Below are 17951 nucleotides of genomic sequence, written 5' to 3'. Positions count from 1 at the left end.
CTAGAATATTGGGGTATTTATAGAGCAAAGAGGCGGTGCGGGAGGCCAACGAGGAGGGCACAACCCACTGGGCGCGCCCTAGTGGGTGGTGCTCCCATCGGAGCTCTCCTCACGTGTGTTCCTGACCCACTGGATGTCTTGTAGCCCAAAAAAATCCATAAAAAGTTTTGCTGCGTTTGGACTCCGTTTGGTATTGATTTCTTGCGATGTAAAAAACATGCAGAAAACAGCAACTTGCACTGGGCACTATGTCAATAGGTTAGTACCAAAAAATGATATAAAATGATTATAAACCATCCAAGAATGATAATATAACAACATGGAACAATCTAAAATTATAGATGCGTTGGAGACGTATCACCCACACGTAGGTGTGTGGGTTGGTTTTCTTAGATACCACACGAGATGTGTGGCAAGACCCTTTAACGTCCACACGTTTGGGTGTAATCGCGACCCATTTTTTTAGATGTTGATACGTGGCAACCGTAGCAATACGTAAATGGCAACCATAGCAATACGTAAATGACACTCCTAGAGTTCTGACATGTTTTTTTTGTGGTTGTGCTTGTCAGCTCATGTACGTCGATCACCTTGATTTATCTATTGTTGATCTCGTTGCGGTAGGAGTTCTGCCACCCCACATAAATTTGTTGTCTTTGCCTGGACGAATGACCTTGTCAAGGCTGTGCTTGTTGTAGACAGAATAACCGACACATATGGCAAACTGCAGGTTAGTGATATCGTACATCTTGCATTGTAATTTGAAGTATATTACTAAAAATGACTTAAAAACTAAGTTGTCTATCCATTCATTTTTTTTGTCCAAAAGGGGTCGTAAAACCCAAAATACATGGAAGCTATGTCCCCCTCCCCCCATGTGGCAACTGCAACTTACTTTACATGGCAGTCATTTTCCACAATTATTGATTTTTTTCTACGTTGCCACCTCTTGAGCTTGTGTTGGTTTTCCCTTGCAGAGGAAAGGGTGATGCAGCAAAGTAGATAAGTATTTCCCTCAGTTTGTTGAGAACCAAGGTATCAATCTAGTAGGAGGAACAAGAAAGGCCCCAATAGTAGTACGTACACAAATAATCAAACACTTGCACCCAATGCTATAAAGGGGTTGTCAATCCCTTTAGAGTTATTTGCAAGGATGGGATCTGACAGAGATAGATATAAAAGATTGCGGAAACAAAAGTAAATAAATTGTAGCAAAGTATTTTTGGTTTATAGATCTTAAAATATAATATGGAAAATAGACCCGGGGGCCATAGGTTTCACTAGAGGCTTCTCTCATAAAGGAAAATAATACGATGGGTGAAGAAATTACTATCGAGAAATTGATAGAAAAGCAAATAAGTATGAAGATATCTAAGCCAATGATTATGCATATAGGCATCATGTCTGTGTCAAGTAAACCGAAACGATTCTGCATCTACTACTATTACTCCACACATCGACCGACTCCTGCCTGCATCTAGAGTATTAAGTTCATGAAGAACAGAGTAACGCATTAAGTAAGATGACATGATGTAGAGAGATAAACTCAAGCAATATGATGAAAACCCCATCGTTTTATCCTTGATGGAAACAGTACAACACGTGCCTCGCTACCCCTACTTTGTCACTAGGTGAGGACACCGCAAGATTGAACCCAAAACTAAGCACTTCTCCCATTGCAAGAATTCCAATCTAGTTGGCCAAATCAAACCAATAATTCGAAGAGACTTGCAAAGATATGACATCATGCATATAAGAATTCAGAGGAGACTCAAATAATATTTATAGATAATCTGAACATAAACTCACAATTCATCGAATCTCGACAAACACACCGCAAAAGAGTATTACATCGGATAGATCTCCATGAAGATCATGAAGAACATGGTATTGAAGATCAAAGAGAGAGAAGAAGCCATCTAGCTACTAGCTATGGACCCGTAGGTCTATGGTGAACTACTCACACATCATCGGAGGGGCAATGGAGTTGATGTAGATGCCCTCCGTGATCAGTTCCCACTCCGGCAGATTACTAGAAAAGGCTCCCAGATTGGATCTCTCGGGAACAGAGGCTCCCGGTGGCGTAAAAGTATTTTCATTGCTCTTTTTGGTGATACGGGAATATTTGGGAATTTATAGGCCAAAGAATAGGGTTAGGAGACCTACAGGGGGGCACACGCCAAGGTGGCGCGGCCACCCCCAGAGCGCGCCCTGTAGGCTTGTGGCCTCCCATTACATGCCATGCCCCCTACTCCAATGCCGGGACCCCGATCCTAAGCCATAGGAATCCAGCCTGTAACACATTGCATCCCTTTGTGGTCTCACACACGGTTAACCCCACGGCTTCCACCTTACCTTAGCCGGGACCGTTTGCGCCTTTTGACTCACTATGCATTTGTGTCGCTAGCATTCGAATGTCAAAGAACCCGGGTCGACATAACTAGTCATAAACTCAAGTGGCTCGAGTGTACAGAGACAGGCATACATAACCCGACAAAGCAGATGTCGGTCATCAGCGAGTGTAAACGAGTCGTAGAAAGCTACAAGTACTCCATTACACTGCGTGACATTTCTCCAAAGGGACAGACACAACAACTAAGAAGGATACATGCCGGTCAACCAATGTGTCCGGAGCAGTAGCGAACTACCAAGGCTCATTGGAAGCACAAAGGGGCATTTCTCTGTATAGAGAGCTACTAAGGGCATACGACTAGGTGTCGAATCTCATACATATCACAGTGCATCACACATATGCATGACATACTCGATATGCATAGATACAACAATGGCATCACAACATAACCATACAACATCACAACATTTATTTAGAAGACTCAGAAGAGTCTTGCATAATATGTTCATACAGGCAGGGGTCACATGACCCGACACTCAAGTCATACAAGCAGAGTCATACAAATCAACAGAACCATAAAAGCTATCTGAGTACAGACAGTTGAAAGGATAAGGCACAATGCCTAACTATCTACACATCCCTTCTGAAAGGGGCTAGGTCGTAGCTGGGACACCGGCTACTCGTCATCATCGATGTCTAGATAGAACCCACCTGTTGGCTCGTGGGTATCCTCTACAACAATTATTAAGCAAACATGAGTACAAGAGTACTCAGCAAGACTTTAAAACAGATCTATCTACTCATGCTTAGGTATCAATAAAGGGGATTGTGGTGTTTCATGCAGCAAGCCAGCTTTGACTCTTGGCTAGGCTAAACTACAGTTTTAAATAGTTTTAACAACTTTGATAAGTCGTACACGAGTCCACTACCACCACAACAATACACTATCATGGATTCCTTTCCATCTCCCTATGGAAATGCCATTCATGATACTCACGCTTATCTTGATACTTTTATGAGTAGCCATTAAAGTTATCTATGAATAACATATGTCTCCAAGTAGTCCATATCCGCGGACGCGGCTACTCGAATAGATCATAACCCTGCAGGGGTGTACTTCTTCACACAAGCTCTTGCCACTTATCGCCATGTGCACGTCATGCACCTCGGCAACCTTCAAGCGGAAGCCTAGCAAGGGAGTCAGCCACGACTGTTAACCACACTAACACCTAGTCCAGGTTTGTCGCCTATTTGAGAGTGAACCCGCACGGAAGTCCGGCCGAGGTTTCTGCTACGGCCCCAAATGATGTGTGCAGAGTTCCCAAGCCCACCATCCACGTGTCACTTGGTACACCGTGCCACTGCCTACCGCATCATAGCCCACCTCTAAGGTCAGCACTATGCACGGCCTCCAGCATGACTATAAACACCAGAAACTACTTGCAACTCCTGGAACGAGTACTAGGCGATTAATAAGTCGAGCGGGGTTATATTTTAGGGCCCAGCATGTGGTAGTAACTAGTCTTGGATTACATACACGGAACTCAATTCCTAAGGATGGTTCCAATGAAACAACCCGCCATGTACTTCTACATAGCCTTTCATCGGTACCTTTACCAAATCAGGTTCCACACTTATTCTTTGTCACTAGAACACATTCATCCATTCCTGTTCATCACCCAGATGAAACAGACCTGACACAACTCTAGGCATAGCAAGCATAGCAGGAAAAGGCACATCATGGCTCAAGCAACTACCAGGTATGCTAGGTTGCAAGGTTTGGCTATATACTGTGACAATGACAGGTCATGCAAAGGAATAGGTTCAGCTACCGAAGTAAAACATTTGAAATATTTGTCCTAATGCAATAAGTGGGAGCAGGAGCAAGAACAAGGGATTATATCGGGATGATCAAAAGGGTGCTTGCCTTGTTTCTCAGAACAGGGATTAAATCCGTCAGACGGGTATTCGGACGTATCTGGAAGGGAGGGACTACCGAAATAATAACGAAAATCAATAACATTCATATGCAACAATATGATGCATGATCATGGCATGAAATGAAATGTAACATGAGCTAGTGTGGCTATCAACCTTAGTATGAATCTGATTTGAATTCAAAATTCAAATATTAATTAAAGTAATATATTTATCAAGTTCATTTAATAGATTTGACCTGATGTTGTTTCATAACTTTGTTTTTCATGCATGAAAGTAGCACCATTGTGTTCATTGAATTTTTTGGTCAATTTGCATATATTATTTGTCAAATTTGGAGTTATAATCAATTTTCTATGAATTTCCAAAGTTTTAGCATTTTCTGGAATTATATTAAATCAGAAATAGAGTTACTGCATCAGCAGGTCCAACTGGCCGTTGAAAGTCAAACCTGACCAGTGGGACCCACTGGTTAGTGACTCTGGCCAGACTTAAATTAAACTTTAAGTTATTTAGTTATCTAACAGGGGCTGGCCCACATATGAGTGACAATTTAGGGTTTTAATTAATCATTTATTTTATTAACCTAAACTTAATTAGCCACGGGACTGGCTCCACCTGTCATAGACCGAGGGGGTCAAACCCACCGGCAATGGGGTCAAACCCAACGGCGGCGAGCCTCCGGTGACTCCAGGGATGGCGGAGGGCTTCGGGATTGCTCCTCTGGTGACCAAAAGGACGGCGGAGGGCACCACGGGAACGGCCACTCGATGGCGCATCTGTTTTGGCTGGTCTCCGGGACTGAAACGGCCGGAGCTGACGCCGGCGACGAGCTTGGCGGCTGCTGGAGCTCGGGCATGATCGAGATCGATGCTACGGGGCCTATCACGCACGGGGATGGGTTCCTACAGCATCTACATGTCGAGCTGGAGTTGATGGCAGCCTCAGATCGACCAACCGATCACCGGAGCGTCACCGACGACGAGCTCCCGTGGCGGATCTCATCGGGCTCCGGTGGAATCGGCGTTACGGCACGGGATCGAGGGGGACAACGAGGGCAAAACCATCAGGGGCTCGCTGCGGTGTCGATGGAAGGCTCAGGCTGCTTGGGGAGGCGCTGGATCCGACGGATCGACGATGGCTTGCCGGCGGCCGAAGGTAGAAGATGACGGTGATGGAGGCGATGCAGGGCTCGGGGGCTCTTTTCCTTTGGCAGGGATGATGTGCTTGACGAGGCGGAGCGAACGGCGTTCTCAGGGAGGCTTGGGGTGGTCGGAGATGACGGCGAGCTCAAGCTCGGGCTCGCTCCAATGGCGGTCGGGAGGAGAGACTCAGGGGGGAATGGGGAGAGGGAGAGAGCTGGAACGGGTTGTGGGGAGGGTTATCCTCCTTGCCAGCGTGACAGAGGGTCCACGTAGGCACTCAGGTGCATGGCCTCGCCGCAGGAGGCAGCGGCCACCTCGTGCTGCCGTCTGGCACGAGGTAGATGACAGCGAGGGAGAATATGGGATGGGCCAGGTAAGCGTTAGATAGGTTTTTTCCATTTTCTTTCTTTTCTGTTTCTGTTTTAAACTTTCTGGCATTTGTTTCATTATATTTTTGGCTCCAGACTATTTCTAAAATAGTCAAAAATAATGTTGGGGTGTTAGTTGTAATATTTCCAAAGCCACATAAAGTTTTCAACATTTTATGAAACTCTGAAATATTGGAAATCAAATGTATAGTTGATTTTAGTGGCTTTTGTGTTTAAAATAAAATGCCAAAAGTATTTTTTAAAAGAAATCCACCCCTGAATTGTTGTTTCCAATATTTATCAAAAATGATGGACTTTTATGAAGGCCATTTTGGGTTATGTCGTGGGTATAAGCCTGACAGTAGATGTGTAGGGTACGAAAGGATGGGCAGAGCCTTAGCTACGGCGAGGTTGTATGAGTTCAGGCCCCTCTACGGTGGAGGTAAAAGCCCTACGTCTCAGTGCTCTTGGGAGCTTGTTCTCGAGTGGAATATGGATTACAGTGAATTGCTAACCCCTACACCAGTGGGGAAGGGCGGCTTATATAGAGTGCGCTACCCTTCACAACGGTTCGGTGCACAGGGGTGGAGTAGTGGTGAATAACTGCATACGTTACAGGTAACGTATGTCTTAAATGCTAACAAAGGTACATGGAAAACGTATGACCGTTGCCCTCCAGGGGGGTTACGATGTACATAGTGGAATCCACTCGGTAAGTTTGATACGCTCCGAATGCTCATCTCCGACTGGATGATGGAGGGATCGCCACAGACTGGATGATGGGAAGTCTTTAAGTCAGTCGGAACTGACTAAGGGCCTTGTACTTTATGAAGGGTAGTCCTTGGGTAGGCCCCACAGGGCAGGCCTATGACCCTACCCTAGGACTATAACCCCATCATTAGTCCCCGAATGGATTGGGGTTGGAACGACGAAGCGATGCTTGGAGTACGGATCCGACTGGTACGGATGTGATTTTGGCATTGTTTGCCTCGATCCACTTAATCTTCTTGACTAGTGATCCGAGTGGATGTATTTGTGAAACGAACCGTCAGGGACCGATTGCTTCCGTGGTATCTTTTGACGTGACCAGTCAACTGACAGCGGCGGATTTTGATCCTCAAATTTCAGTTGCCGCGCGCTCGGCGGGGGTGACGACATCGTAATCGAGTAGTATATGCCGCCTCGTTTTCTGCGCCTTCATCTCCTCCACTAATATCGCAGTGACCGGTCGGGGGATAAGATTTCGGGGCCACCTGCTAGTGACCCAGTCGGAACCTTATTTAAACCTCTACAGCGAGGGTTTTTCGTTGCACTCGCCTGATAGCTCGCACTCGCCCCGCTTCTCTCGTCACCTCCTGCGCATCTCAAGCTCCTTCCCTCTCCTCCTCCCCCGCGGGTCTACAGCCTCCACCATGACAAAGGGGCAGACGAGCAAGCTCGAGGCACGGAAGAAGAAGGGGAAGGCGGCGGCTCCTGCTCAGCGGCGGCAGCGAGCACTGCCCGCGGGTTGGATCCAGGGGGATTTCCTCCCTCCACGGCGACGAAGGAGGACATGCTGGAGCTGGTGGAGCACGGCATGATCGAGCACAAGACGTGGAGGTTGCCGGCGGAGGGCGAGACCGAGCGGGCGCCCCAGGAGGGGGAGCGCGTCTTGCTGCTCAGTCACGTGCACCGAGGCTTCTCTCTGCCTCCTCATCCCTTCTTCAGAGGTATATTGAACCACTTCGGGGCGCAGCTCCACCATTTTCCTCCCAACGCAATAGCTCATCTCTCTGCCCTTCGTCGTGCTGTGCGAGTGTTTTATCGGCTGTCCTCCCCCATTGGGGATTTTTAAGAACATCTTCTCCGCTAGATCTCAAACCATCAAAAGGCTGAGCCAGTCGGATGACAAAACTCACCTCCTCCAGCTCTGTGGAGGCTTAGGCTTCCAAAAGAAACGTAAAAGTAGCTATCCCGCTCTTCAGTTGTGTGAATCCGTTGGGAACTGGCAGTGGACTTGGTTTTACTGCCAGGACGTTGTCGGTCCGAATGCCGCCACTAGAATACCACCTTTTAGCTTAGACCGACCGGCTCCGCCTAGGCAGCTCGCGCTCACGAAGATGGAGAAGATCCAGATCCAGCCTCTGGTCGATGCGCTTGTAGAGGTTGTCCAAAAGGGAGTCACTGGCATAGATTTGCTGGAGGTTTTTTTGGGTCGGCGTATCCAGCCTTTGCAAGCTCGACACCACGCCATGTGGCACTACACGGGGCCTGAGGACTCCACTCGAACTAACCCCGAGTGCGTGACCGGGGAGCTGGTGGCGTCGTGGGTCCTCAACATCACAGGCACCTGCGATAATCCCAGAGGAGCCCGGCGAGTGAAGCCCTTCCGCGCGGACAACCCTCCTCCAAATGAGGTGAGTATAACTTGTCGAGTGCACACAATTGTCTTAGATTTATCGCTTTTTCTTCTATCACTGTCTCACGTCTGATGTTGTCGACTGTATCTCGTGCAGGCGTGGACCAACTGGTTCTCTCCTGTCTCAAACGGGAATCCGGCCGAGGAGGAGGAAGGCAGCCAAGAGGGCAGCGTGGAGACCGTCGAGTACGTCTCCGACAGTGGGGAGATGGAGGAGGAGTCCGAAGAAGAAGAGGGGGAAGATGAGGAGCAGAACTCGCCACACCCACCTCCAGAGCCTCGAACCAAATGCCGCCACGAACCCGTGGCTCCGTCGGCTCCTCCAGCGGCCTCGAGTGCCCCGCCAGCCGCTCCTGTGGTTCCGAGTGCCTCGCCAGCTACTCCCGTGGTTCTGAGTGCTCGGAGCACAAAGAGGACCAGGGACTCTGCTGCTAAACCCGCGGGCCAGCCCCCTAAGGTGGCCAAACCGAGTGGATCCAAGCCTCGGAAGGCTTTGCCGCGGATGAGGATCGCCGTTCCCGTCGCCTCAGCGTAAGTGCATTGTTCTTCCATCTTCTTCTAGTATTTGATTGAACTCATGCTTATCGGTCGAATGAATTTAACTTGACAGAGCCGCCACCTCCGCCACTTCTGTGTCGCGCCAGGAAAATGATCCCATGGATACGGACAATGTTGTCACGTCCCAGCAAGGTCTGTCGTGGTGACTCCGAGAGCTTACATTATTGTTTCGCGAATTCCGTCTTTAGTCATGCCCTTTTTTCTGTGGTCTCACGTCGTTTGGTCGGGCTTCCTTCAGAGGTGATCCATGTGGAGGACGACGACCAGAAGAGGTCCGAGCAAGATGCGGCGCCTGTCCTTGAGGATGTTCCATCTGTTACTACCCACGCCATGGACGCGCCGCCAACCGAGACGATGCCGTCGACTGAAACGATGCTTATCGCTACTTAACCGACTGGAGCAGGACTTGGGATGCCCAAGGAATCTCTTGTGGTGCCAGGTCCGTCGACTATCCAGTACGATGCCCAGCGCCTCCCGGAAGATCAGGTGGGAGCTGCCAAGGAGGCCATGGTGCAGGCGGAGTTGATGGCGGGTGATGCCAAGAGAGCATACGACTCCATCGCGTCTGTGTACAAGCGAAGCTTGGAACTCCGGGACGATATCCGAGTAAGTGGGCTAGTAAGTATTTGCTTTCCCCTTGTAACCCATTGGGTGTTTAAGCCAGATACTCGGATACAGAATGATTAGTTTGCGGTGGGTTCACTCTTAATGAACCCACTGGGTGTAGTCCCCGAGACTTCTGTCGAGTCCTTGCACCGGCAGTTGTCTTTATATAAATTTTCTTTTAACTTGATCAGATCAAAACTAATCTGTTCGAATGTTACCGGTGGGGGCATTCCGAGTGCACCTACTGGATTAGTCCCCGAGAGTAATTTTACTCAGGTCGGGTAGTAGTAGCCTCATAGGCTTGTTTTTTGTTATGTATCTCAATAGGGCTGACCTGTTTGAGCGTCATGCCAGTGGGGTCACTCTTAGTAAACCCACTGGGTGTAGTCCCCGAGACCGCTGTCGACTGCTTGCGTCGGCAGGGGTCTGAAGAACTTCAAGTTTGTATTGTTGTCTTTGTTGAATTTGTCTGATCGTCTCTTCTCGCTGACTTGCAGAAGACTTGCGAGATGGGATCAGCGTACGAAACTCGGAGAGCTGAAAAGATTCAGTTTGCTGCAGAACTGGATGCAGCAATGCTTGCCTTGGCTAGTATGAAGGGTGTTCTGGCTGAAGGAGAGAAGTCCTTGGAGGAGTCCCGTGAGGCAAACAAGGCATTGGTGGCCGAAGTGGAGAAAATGGGGAAACAAAGAACTGAGCTGATGGGACAGATGCAGGTGATGAACAGGCGGTGCATAGCACAGGAGAAGTACGTCAGTGACTGGGCAAGGCAGATGATTGCGCTTCTCGGTGGTAAGTTCTATTATTCCGAGTGTTTGTTGACTGTGTAGTTCATTCTGCGCTTACTTGCTGCTCGTCTTGTCTTTGCAGATTTTTGTATGGACGCTGTGGCTGAAGCAGCTGACGTGGAGCGGTCGGTTGTTCTGAACGTTCCACTCGGCGACGACGCCAATCTAGACATGCTCCGAGCGCACATTCGCCTGGGTAAAGTGGGACCTTTCATCGGTCGACTGAGAGAGGTCGTCGGCCGAATCGACAAGGAGCTATGGCCCGAAGACGAGTCTCGGCAAGAGATGGAAGGTTTGATGACTCGGCTGGAGGAGGTCCCGAACCGAGTGTAGGCGTGGAAGAAGTCTGTGGCTCGCTGTGGTGCGGACGTGGCGCTGTCGCTGATCCGAGTGCACTGCAAGGAGGCTCGCGAAGAGAAGCTGAAGGCGTTGCAGGTCGCAAACACCAAGAAGCTTCGATTCGAAGATTTCATGGAGACCTTCCTTGAGAGTGCCACTCGCATCGCAGACGAGATCGACCTCGACACTTTCGTGGAGCCTGCCAGTCCCAGTGCCAGTCCTGATGACTCTTGAGAAAACTTTTACCTCGGTATGCCGAGTGTTAGCTGTATGAAACTTTGGCCACTGTTGTTGGTCGTCACATTCGTGGTTCGGTGTGGATAAGCTTGATCTACACCGAACCAACTATCTTTAGACGAACTTTGAATTTGAATCGAATCTTTTCCTCTTCCTTTGCCAAAGAGTTGTTGACACGATTTTAGCTCGTGGTTTTTGTTTGGCGTTTCTTGGTGAAGCCAATGGCAAACATGCGGAGCATGTAATTGTCAGTTGGTTTGACATCTGCATGAACCTCACTGAAGGTCTGCTGGGTCTCCGAGTGGATCTGTAGGATAACTCGAAGGCAATTGTGTACTTAGGCGATTCGTGATCGCGGCTAAGTCTTCGAGTGCGACTGTAAGGTCGTACTCGGAGCGATTTGTTACTCATGTAATTGTTAGTTGTCTTGACATCTACATGAGCCTCACTGAGGGTCTGCTGGGTCTCCGAGTGGATCTGTAGGATACACTCGAACGCCATTGTGTACTTAGGCGATTCGTGATCGCGGCAAAGTCTTTGAGTGCGACTGTAAGGTCGTACTCGGAGCGAGTTGTTACTCATGTAATTGTCAGTTGTCTTGACATCTACATGAGACTCAATGAGGTTCTGCTACTCATGTAATTGTCAGTTGTCTTGACATCTACAGGAGCTTCAATGAGGGTCTGCTAAGCCTCCGAGTGGATCTGTAAGATACATTCGAAGGAAGCTTTCTATTTAGGCGATTCTTGATCGCAGACAAGTCCCCGAGTGCGACGTATAGTGCACATTCGGAGAAAGTTAGTACTTAGGCGACTCTGGATCGCGTCTAAGTCCCCGAGTGCGACGTTTAGTGCACACTCGGAGAAAGTTTGTACTTAGGCGATTCTTGATCGCAGCTAAGTCTCCGAGTGCGACGTTTAGTGCACACTGGGAGAAAGTTTGTACTTAGGCGATTCTTGATCCCAGCTAAGTCCCCGAGTGCGATGTTTAGTGCACACTCGGAGAAAGTTTGTACTTAGGCGATTCTTGATCGCACCTAAGTCCCCGAGTGCGACGTTTAGTGCACACTCGGAGAAAGTTTGTACTTAGGCGATTCGTGATCGCAGCTAAGTCCCCGAGTACGACGTTTAGTGCACACTCGAAGAAAGTTTGTACTTAGGCGATTCTTGATCGCAGCTAAGTCCCCGAGTGCGACGTTTAGTGCACACTCGAAGAAAGTTTGTACTTAGGCGATTCTTGATCGCAGCTAAGTCCCCGAGTGCGACGTTTAGTGCACACTCGTAGAAAGTTTGTACTTAGGAGATTCTGGATCACAGCTAAGTTTTTTTTTTGAGACCGGAGTCTGCGACCGCGGAAGAACTTTGAATCTGCAAAAACTCAATCTACTTTGTATTACTTCAACGATACTTGTTCTTTACATTGCTTCAGTCGACGGTCACGTGTAGAAGCGCTTCAGGAGATCTTCGTTCCATGCTCGCGGCTCGTCTGTTTCCCTGTCGAGGTTGTAGAGTCGATATGCTCCGTTATTCAGCACCTTGGAGATGATGAAGGGTCCTTCCCAGGCGGGAGCCAACTTGTGAGGTCTCTGCTGATCCACTCGAAGCACCAGGTCGCCTGCTTGGAATGTACGACTCCTGACGTGTCGCGCGTGAAAACGCCGCAGGTCTTGTTGATAAATGGTTGAGCGAGTCAGTGCCATCTCGTGCTCCTCCTCTAGAAGATCCACTCTGTCTTGCCTTGCTTGCTCTGCTTCAGCTTCGGAGAAGAGTTCAACTCGTGGAGCGTTGTGAAGCAAGTCACTCAAAAGGACTGCCTCTGCTCCGTAAATGAGGAAGAACGGGGATCGCCCTATAGATCTGTTTGGGGTTGTGCAGAGACCCCAAAGCACCGAAGGCATCTCGGTGACCCACGCGTCGGCGGCATGCCCCACTTCTCGCAGGAGTCGAGGCTTCAATCCTTGCAGAATAAGTCCATTTTCCCGCTCTGCTTTCCCATTTGTTTGGGGATGCGCCATAGATGCAAAATCCACTCGGATACCTTGGCCTGTACAGAAACTTTTGAATCTGTCCGAGTCAAAGTTTGTTCCATTGTCAGTGATTATGCTGTGAGGTACCCCGAATCTGGAGATGATGTCCCTGACAAACTTGATGGCCGTAAGGGCGTCGAGCTTTTTGATGGGCTTGGCTTCAATCCACTTTGTGAACTTGTCGACTACCACCAACAGATGTGTGAATCCCCCTTGGCCTGTCCTGAATGGACCGACTGTATCTAATCCCCATACTGCAAACGACCAAACTAGAGGGATTGTCTTCAACGCAGATGTTCGTTTGTGGGACTTGTTAGAGTAGAACTGACAGCCTTCACATCGGTCGACCATATCTTTCGCCATTTCATTCGCCTGCAGCCAAAAGAAGCCAGCTCTGAATGCTTTGGCGATGATTGCCCTTGAGGAGGCGTGATGACCGCAGGTTCCCGAGTGAATTTCTTCCAGGATTAACTGTCCCTCCTCAGGGGAGATGCATCGTTGAAGGACGCCTGAAACGCTTTCTTTGTACAACTGGCCATCAATGACAGTGAACGACTTTGACCTGCGGACGATCTGTCTTGCTTGGACTTCGTCTTCTGGTAATTCTTGCCTCAGGATGTATGCAATAAACGCACAGTCCAATCGGGGATGATAGCAAGAATCTCCATGATCAAATCAACCACAGCAGGGACTTCGACTTCAGTCGGATCTGTCGAGCTCTTTGGTTGTACTGGTTCCTCTGTGAAAGGATCTTATTTAACTGAGGGAAGGTGGAGGTGCTCGAGGCAGACATCACTCGGGACTGGTCTCCGGGTGGATCCGAGTTTTGCCAACTCATCAGCTGCTTGGTTTTTCAGTCGCGGAACATGGTGGAGTTCCAGACCTTCAAACTTTTTCTCGAGCTTCCTTACTGCATTGCAGTATGTGGTCATGGTGGGGTTCTTGACGTCCCACTCCTTCATCACTTGATTAACCACCAAAGCTGAATCGCCATAGACCATGAGGCGACGGACGCCCAGTGCGATGGCCATGCGCAGTCCATAAAGGAGAGCTTCATACTCTGCCTCATTGTTGGAGGAATCAAAGTGTATCTGCAACACGTACTTGAGTTTGTCACCCTTTGGTGATATGATCACAACGCCAGCGCCGGAGCCATTCAACATCTTGGACCCATCGAAGAACATTGTCCAATGAGCCGAGTAGATGTGGGTCGGTTGCTGTTGTTCTACCCATTCTGCTATGAAGTCAGCCAGAGCTTGAGACTTTATAACTTTCTTGGCCTCGAACCTGATGTCGCCGTATAACATCTCCATTGCCCACTTCGCCACTCGGCCCGATGTGTCCCGATTGTGTAGGATTTCCGACAACGGAGCATCAGAAACGACGGACACCGAGTGGTCTTGAAAATAATGAGCCACCTTCTTCGCAGTCATGTAAATCCCGTAGATAAGTTTTTGATAATGGGGATACCTCTGCTTGGAAGGAGTCAGGACTTCGGAGACGTAATACACTGGCCGCTGAACCTTGTATGCTTTGCCTTCTTCTTCCCGTTTGACTGTGAGAACAGTGCTGACGACTTGATTTGTAGCCGCGATGTACAGAAGAAGGGGTTGTTTATTGAGCGGAGCAGTAAGAACCGGCTGGGTGGAAAGTAGGACTTTGAGGTCGTCGAATGCGATTTCGGCTTCGTCTGTCCACTCGAAAGTATCTGATTTCTTCATGAGTCGGTACAGAGGAAGTGCCTTCTCGCCGAGTCGACTGATAAACCTGCTCAAAGTCGCTAGGCAACCTGTGAGTCTTTGAACATCGTGTATTCTGACCGGCCGCTCCATTCGGACGATGGTCCCGATCTTTTCAGGGTTGACATCGATCCCTTGTTCGGAAATGAAGAAACCGAGTAACTTTTCGCTGGGAACGCTGAATGAACACTTGGCTGGATTGAGCTTGATATCGTACCTACGAAGGTTGGGGAATGTTTCTGCCAAGTCAGTCAGCAGGTCGGAACCTTTGCGTGACTTGACTACGATATCATCCATATATGCCTCCACATTCCCACCGATCTGGTCGAGGAGGCATTTTTGGATCATGCGCATAAAGGTTGCTCCTGCATTCTTCAAACCAAATGGCATGGTGATGTAGTAGAAGCGCCCGAATGGGGTGATGAAGGCTGTTTTTAATTCATCGGGGCCATACAGACGGATCTAATGATAGCCCGAGTAGGCATCAAGGAATAACAACCGCTCGCAACCCGCAGTCGAATCGACAATTTGATCGATGCGGGGGAGCGGAAAATGGTCTTTCGGACAGACCATATTGAGATGCTTGAAGTCGATGCACATTCGGAGCAACTTGTCTTTCTTGGGCACCATGACAACATTGGCGAGCCACTCGGAGTGGTGTACCTCGCGAATGAACTTGGCTGCCAAAAGTTTAGCCACCTCTTCTCTGATTGCCTTCCTCTTGTGCGCGGCGGACCGACGCAGGTGTTCTCGGACAGGCCGAGCGGCGGGATCCACATGCAGTCGGTGCTCAGCCAACTCCCTGGGTACACTTGGCATGTCAACGGGCTTCCATGCGAAGATGTCCCAGTTCTCACGGAGGAATTGGGTGAGCTCGGCTTCCTATTTAGGATCGAGGGTGGTGGAGATGTTCGTCGGGGCAGCGGTGTCATCCGTCTGGTGGATGTTGACCTTCTTCGTCTCTCCCGCCGACTGGAATGCGGACTCCGAAGCTGGCTTCTTCAAACGCATCAAGTCAGCGGGGTCGACTGTTTTCTTGTACTCGGCAAGCTCGAGGGCAGCCATCTGCTGATCGGCGATCCTCGATCCCTGCTGCAGACACTCCTCGGCCCGCTGCCGATTGCCTGTGATAGTGATCACACCTTTTGGGCCAGGCATCTTCAGCTTCCGGTACACGTAACATGGACGGGCCATGAAACGCGCATACGCCGGGCGGCCCAGAATTGCGTGGTACGCACTCTGGAAGTCCACCACCTCGAACGTTAGCTTTTCCTTGTGGAAGTTATTGTTGGAGCCAAAGACGACGTCCAACGCGATCTGGCCGAGTGACTTGGCCTTTCGTCCAGGGACGACTCCATGGAACTGCATGCTGCTCTCGCTAAGTTTGGACATCGGAATGCCCATCCCCTTGAGATTGTCAACATACATGATGTTCAAGCCACTACCGCCGTCCATGAGGACTTTACGCAGTCGGACTCCTTCCACCACCGGGTCGACGACCAGAGCCTGCCTCCCTGGGGTGGGTACCTGTGCTGGATGATCCGACTGGTCAAAGGTGATCGCAGTCTCAGACCATTTGAGGAATGTGGGGTTGGTCGGCGTGGCCATGTTCACCTCCTTGTTCACCAGCTTCAGTCGACTCTTGCTCTCAACGTCAGCAAAAATCATCAGTGTTGCATGGACTTGGGGGAACGGATCCTCCTTGTCCTCCTCATCATGTTCGTTGTCCTTTTCACTCGGCTGTCCTTCGCCGAACCCCTGGATCAAGAGGCGACATTGCCGAGTGGTATGCTTCGGATATATGGCGTTGCCCTCTTCATCCATCTTCGTGTGAATTGGACATGGCTGGTCCAGGATGGGGTTTCCGAACTGCTTCTTCTTGGGGGTGAACTGAGCCTTCCCTTTGCCCTTGAACTTGGCATTGGTAACGGCTGCGGCCTCTGCCTGCGGAGTGGACGGAGCTTTCTGCTTCTGCTTCCGAGTGTCGTTCCCATCTCCATCGGCGACTGCTTTGTGCTTGCCGCTACGAATGCGGACCACTTCTTCGCCATTTGCATAGCGTGCCGCTATCTCCATCATCTTACTCATGGAGATGTCGCCTGTTCGACCGAACTTCAGGTACAAATCTCTATACCGCACGCCTGCCTTGAAGGCGCAGACTGCTTGGTGCTCTATGACGTTCTCCACCGTGTGCTAGAGGGTCGTCCAACGCTGAATGAAATCGCGCAGGGGCTCATTTTGCTTCTGGACACAGTGCTGGAGCTCCACGAGGCCAGCAGGGCGTTTGCACGTCCCTTCGAAGGTCCTGATGAAGACTCGGGCCAGATCTGCCCAACTGTAGATGCTTGAGGGATCCAACTGGTTCAGCCATGCTCGTGCCGAGCTGTCAAGCATCAGAGGGAGGTGTTTCATGGCGACGTGGTCGTCCCCTCCTCTGATCTGGACTGCCACTCGGTAGTCATCCAGCCACGTTTCTGGTTTGGATTCTCCTGTAACTTGCTGATCCCCGTCGCCAATCGGAAGTTAGGAGGGATGTCAGCCGAACGGATGGCTCGACTGAAACACTCGGGACCAGAGACGATGGTCCTGCTTCCACTCGGATGGTCCATATCGTGACCATCGCGGTAGGCTCGGCCCCTGTCGACCCTCCTCTGGGCGATATGCCCTCTCGCGTCGGGCCTTGGATCATAAGTGTCACCGACTGAACGCCGATCATCATGATGTCGGGGCCCGAAGGGCCCACCCCGCGGAGGGGTGCGTGAGCGGCGACGATCTTCGGGATTCATGGAACGGCTGCCTCCCCTGTGTCGCTGATGAGAACCGGGGCTGTGAACGGACCGATGTGTGTTCGCGTGAACAGAACTATTGTAAATCCTGTTGTGCGACTGGGAGACCGCTGAATTTTGCTGCTGCGCCGTGTGCAGCAGGGCACGGATTTGCTCGATCCCTCTGCCAGCCTGTGAATCAGTCGGCTGGAGAGAATCGGCTATCCTCGCAGCGGCGGCCAGGTTGAGGACGGGTGTGCGGAACACCTCCACGTTGCTCCGCCGAGTGTGCCGACTGGCAGAACGGCGGGGCTGACGGCGAGCGCCAGATGTTTCACCGACCTCGTGCTCGTTCCGGCCAGTTTGGCGGGGACTTTCATTGGAGTTGGCCATGTGCACTTCAGCTGCAGGCCCGCGACCCAAGTACTCAGAAGGAAACTCAGTCGGAACTGAGTCCGAGCGCTGGGACGGCGGTGCAACCACAACCGACTCGAGGACCGCCACTTGTGAGGACGCATTCTGGCGCGCCTGGGCGTGTTGCACGCAACGCTGGAGCCGCGGACGGCGGGACCACTTGTTGCGGTGCGCGATGGCGGCGTAGGTCGGCACCGGAGCCGAGTGCTGGAGAAGAAGAATACCGCAGGCGCCGGCACGGAAGTGCGTAGCCCCGTGACTGGGGAGCGCCTCGACT

The sequence above is a fragment of the Hordeum vulgare genome, chromosome 5H (assembly GCF_904849725.1).
Source record: "Hordeum vulgare subsp. vulgare chromosome 5H, MorexV3_pseudomolecules_assembly, whole genome shotgun sequence".
Lineage (NCBI taxonomy): Eukaryota > Viridiplantae > Streptophyta > Magnoliopsida > Poales > Poaceae > Hordeum > Hordeum vulgare.
The sequence above is the reverse complement of the archived record's forward strand: the minus strand, read 5'-3'. Positions refer to the sequence as shown.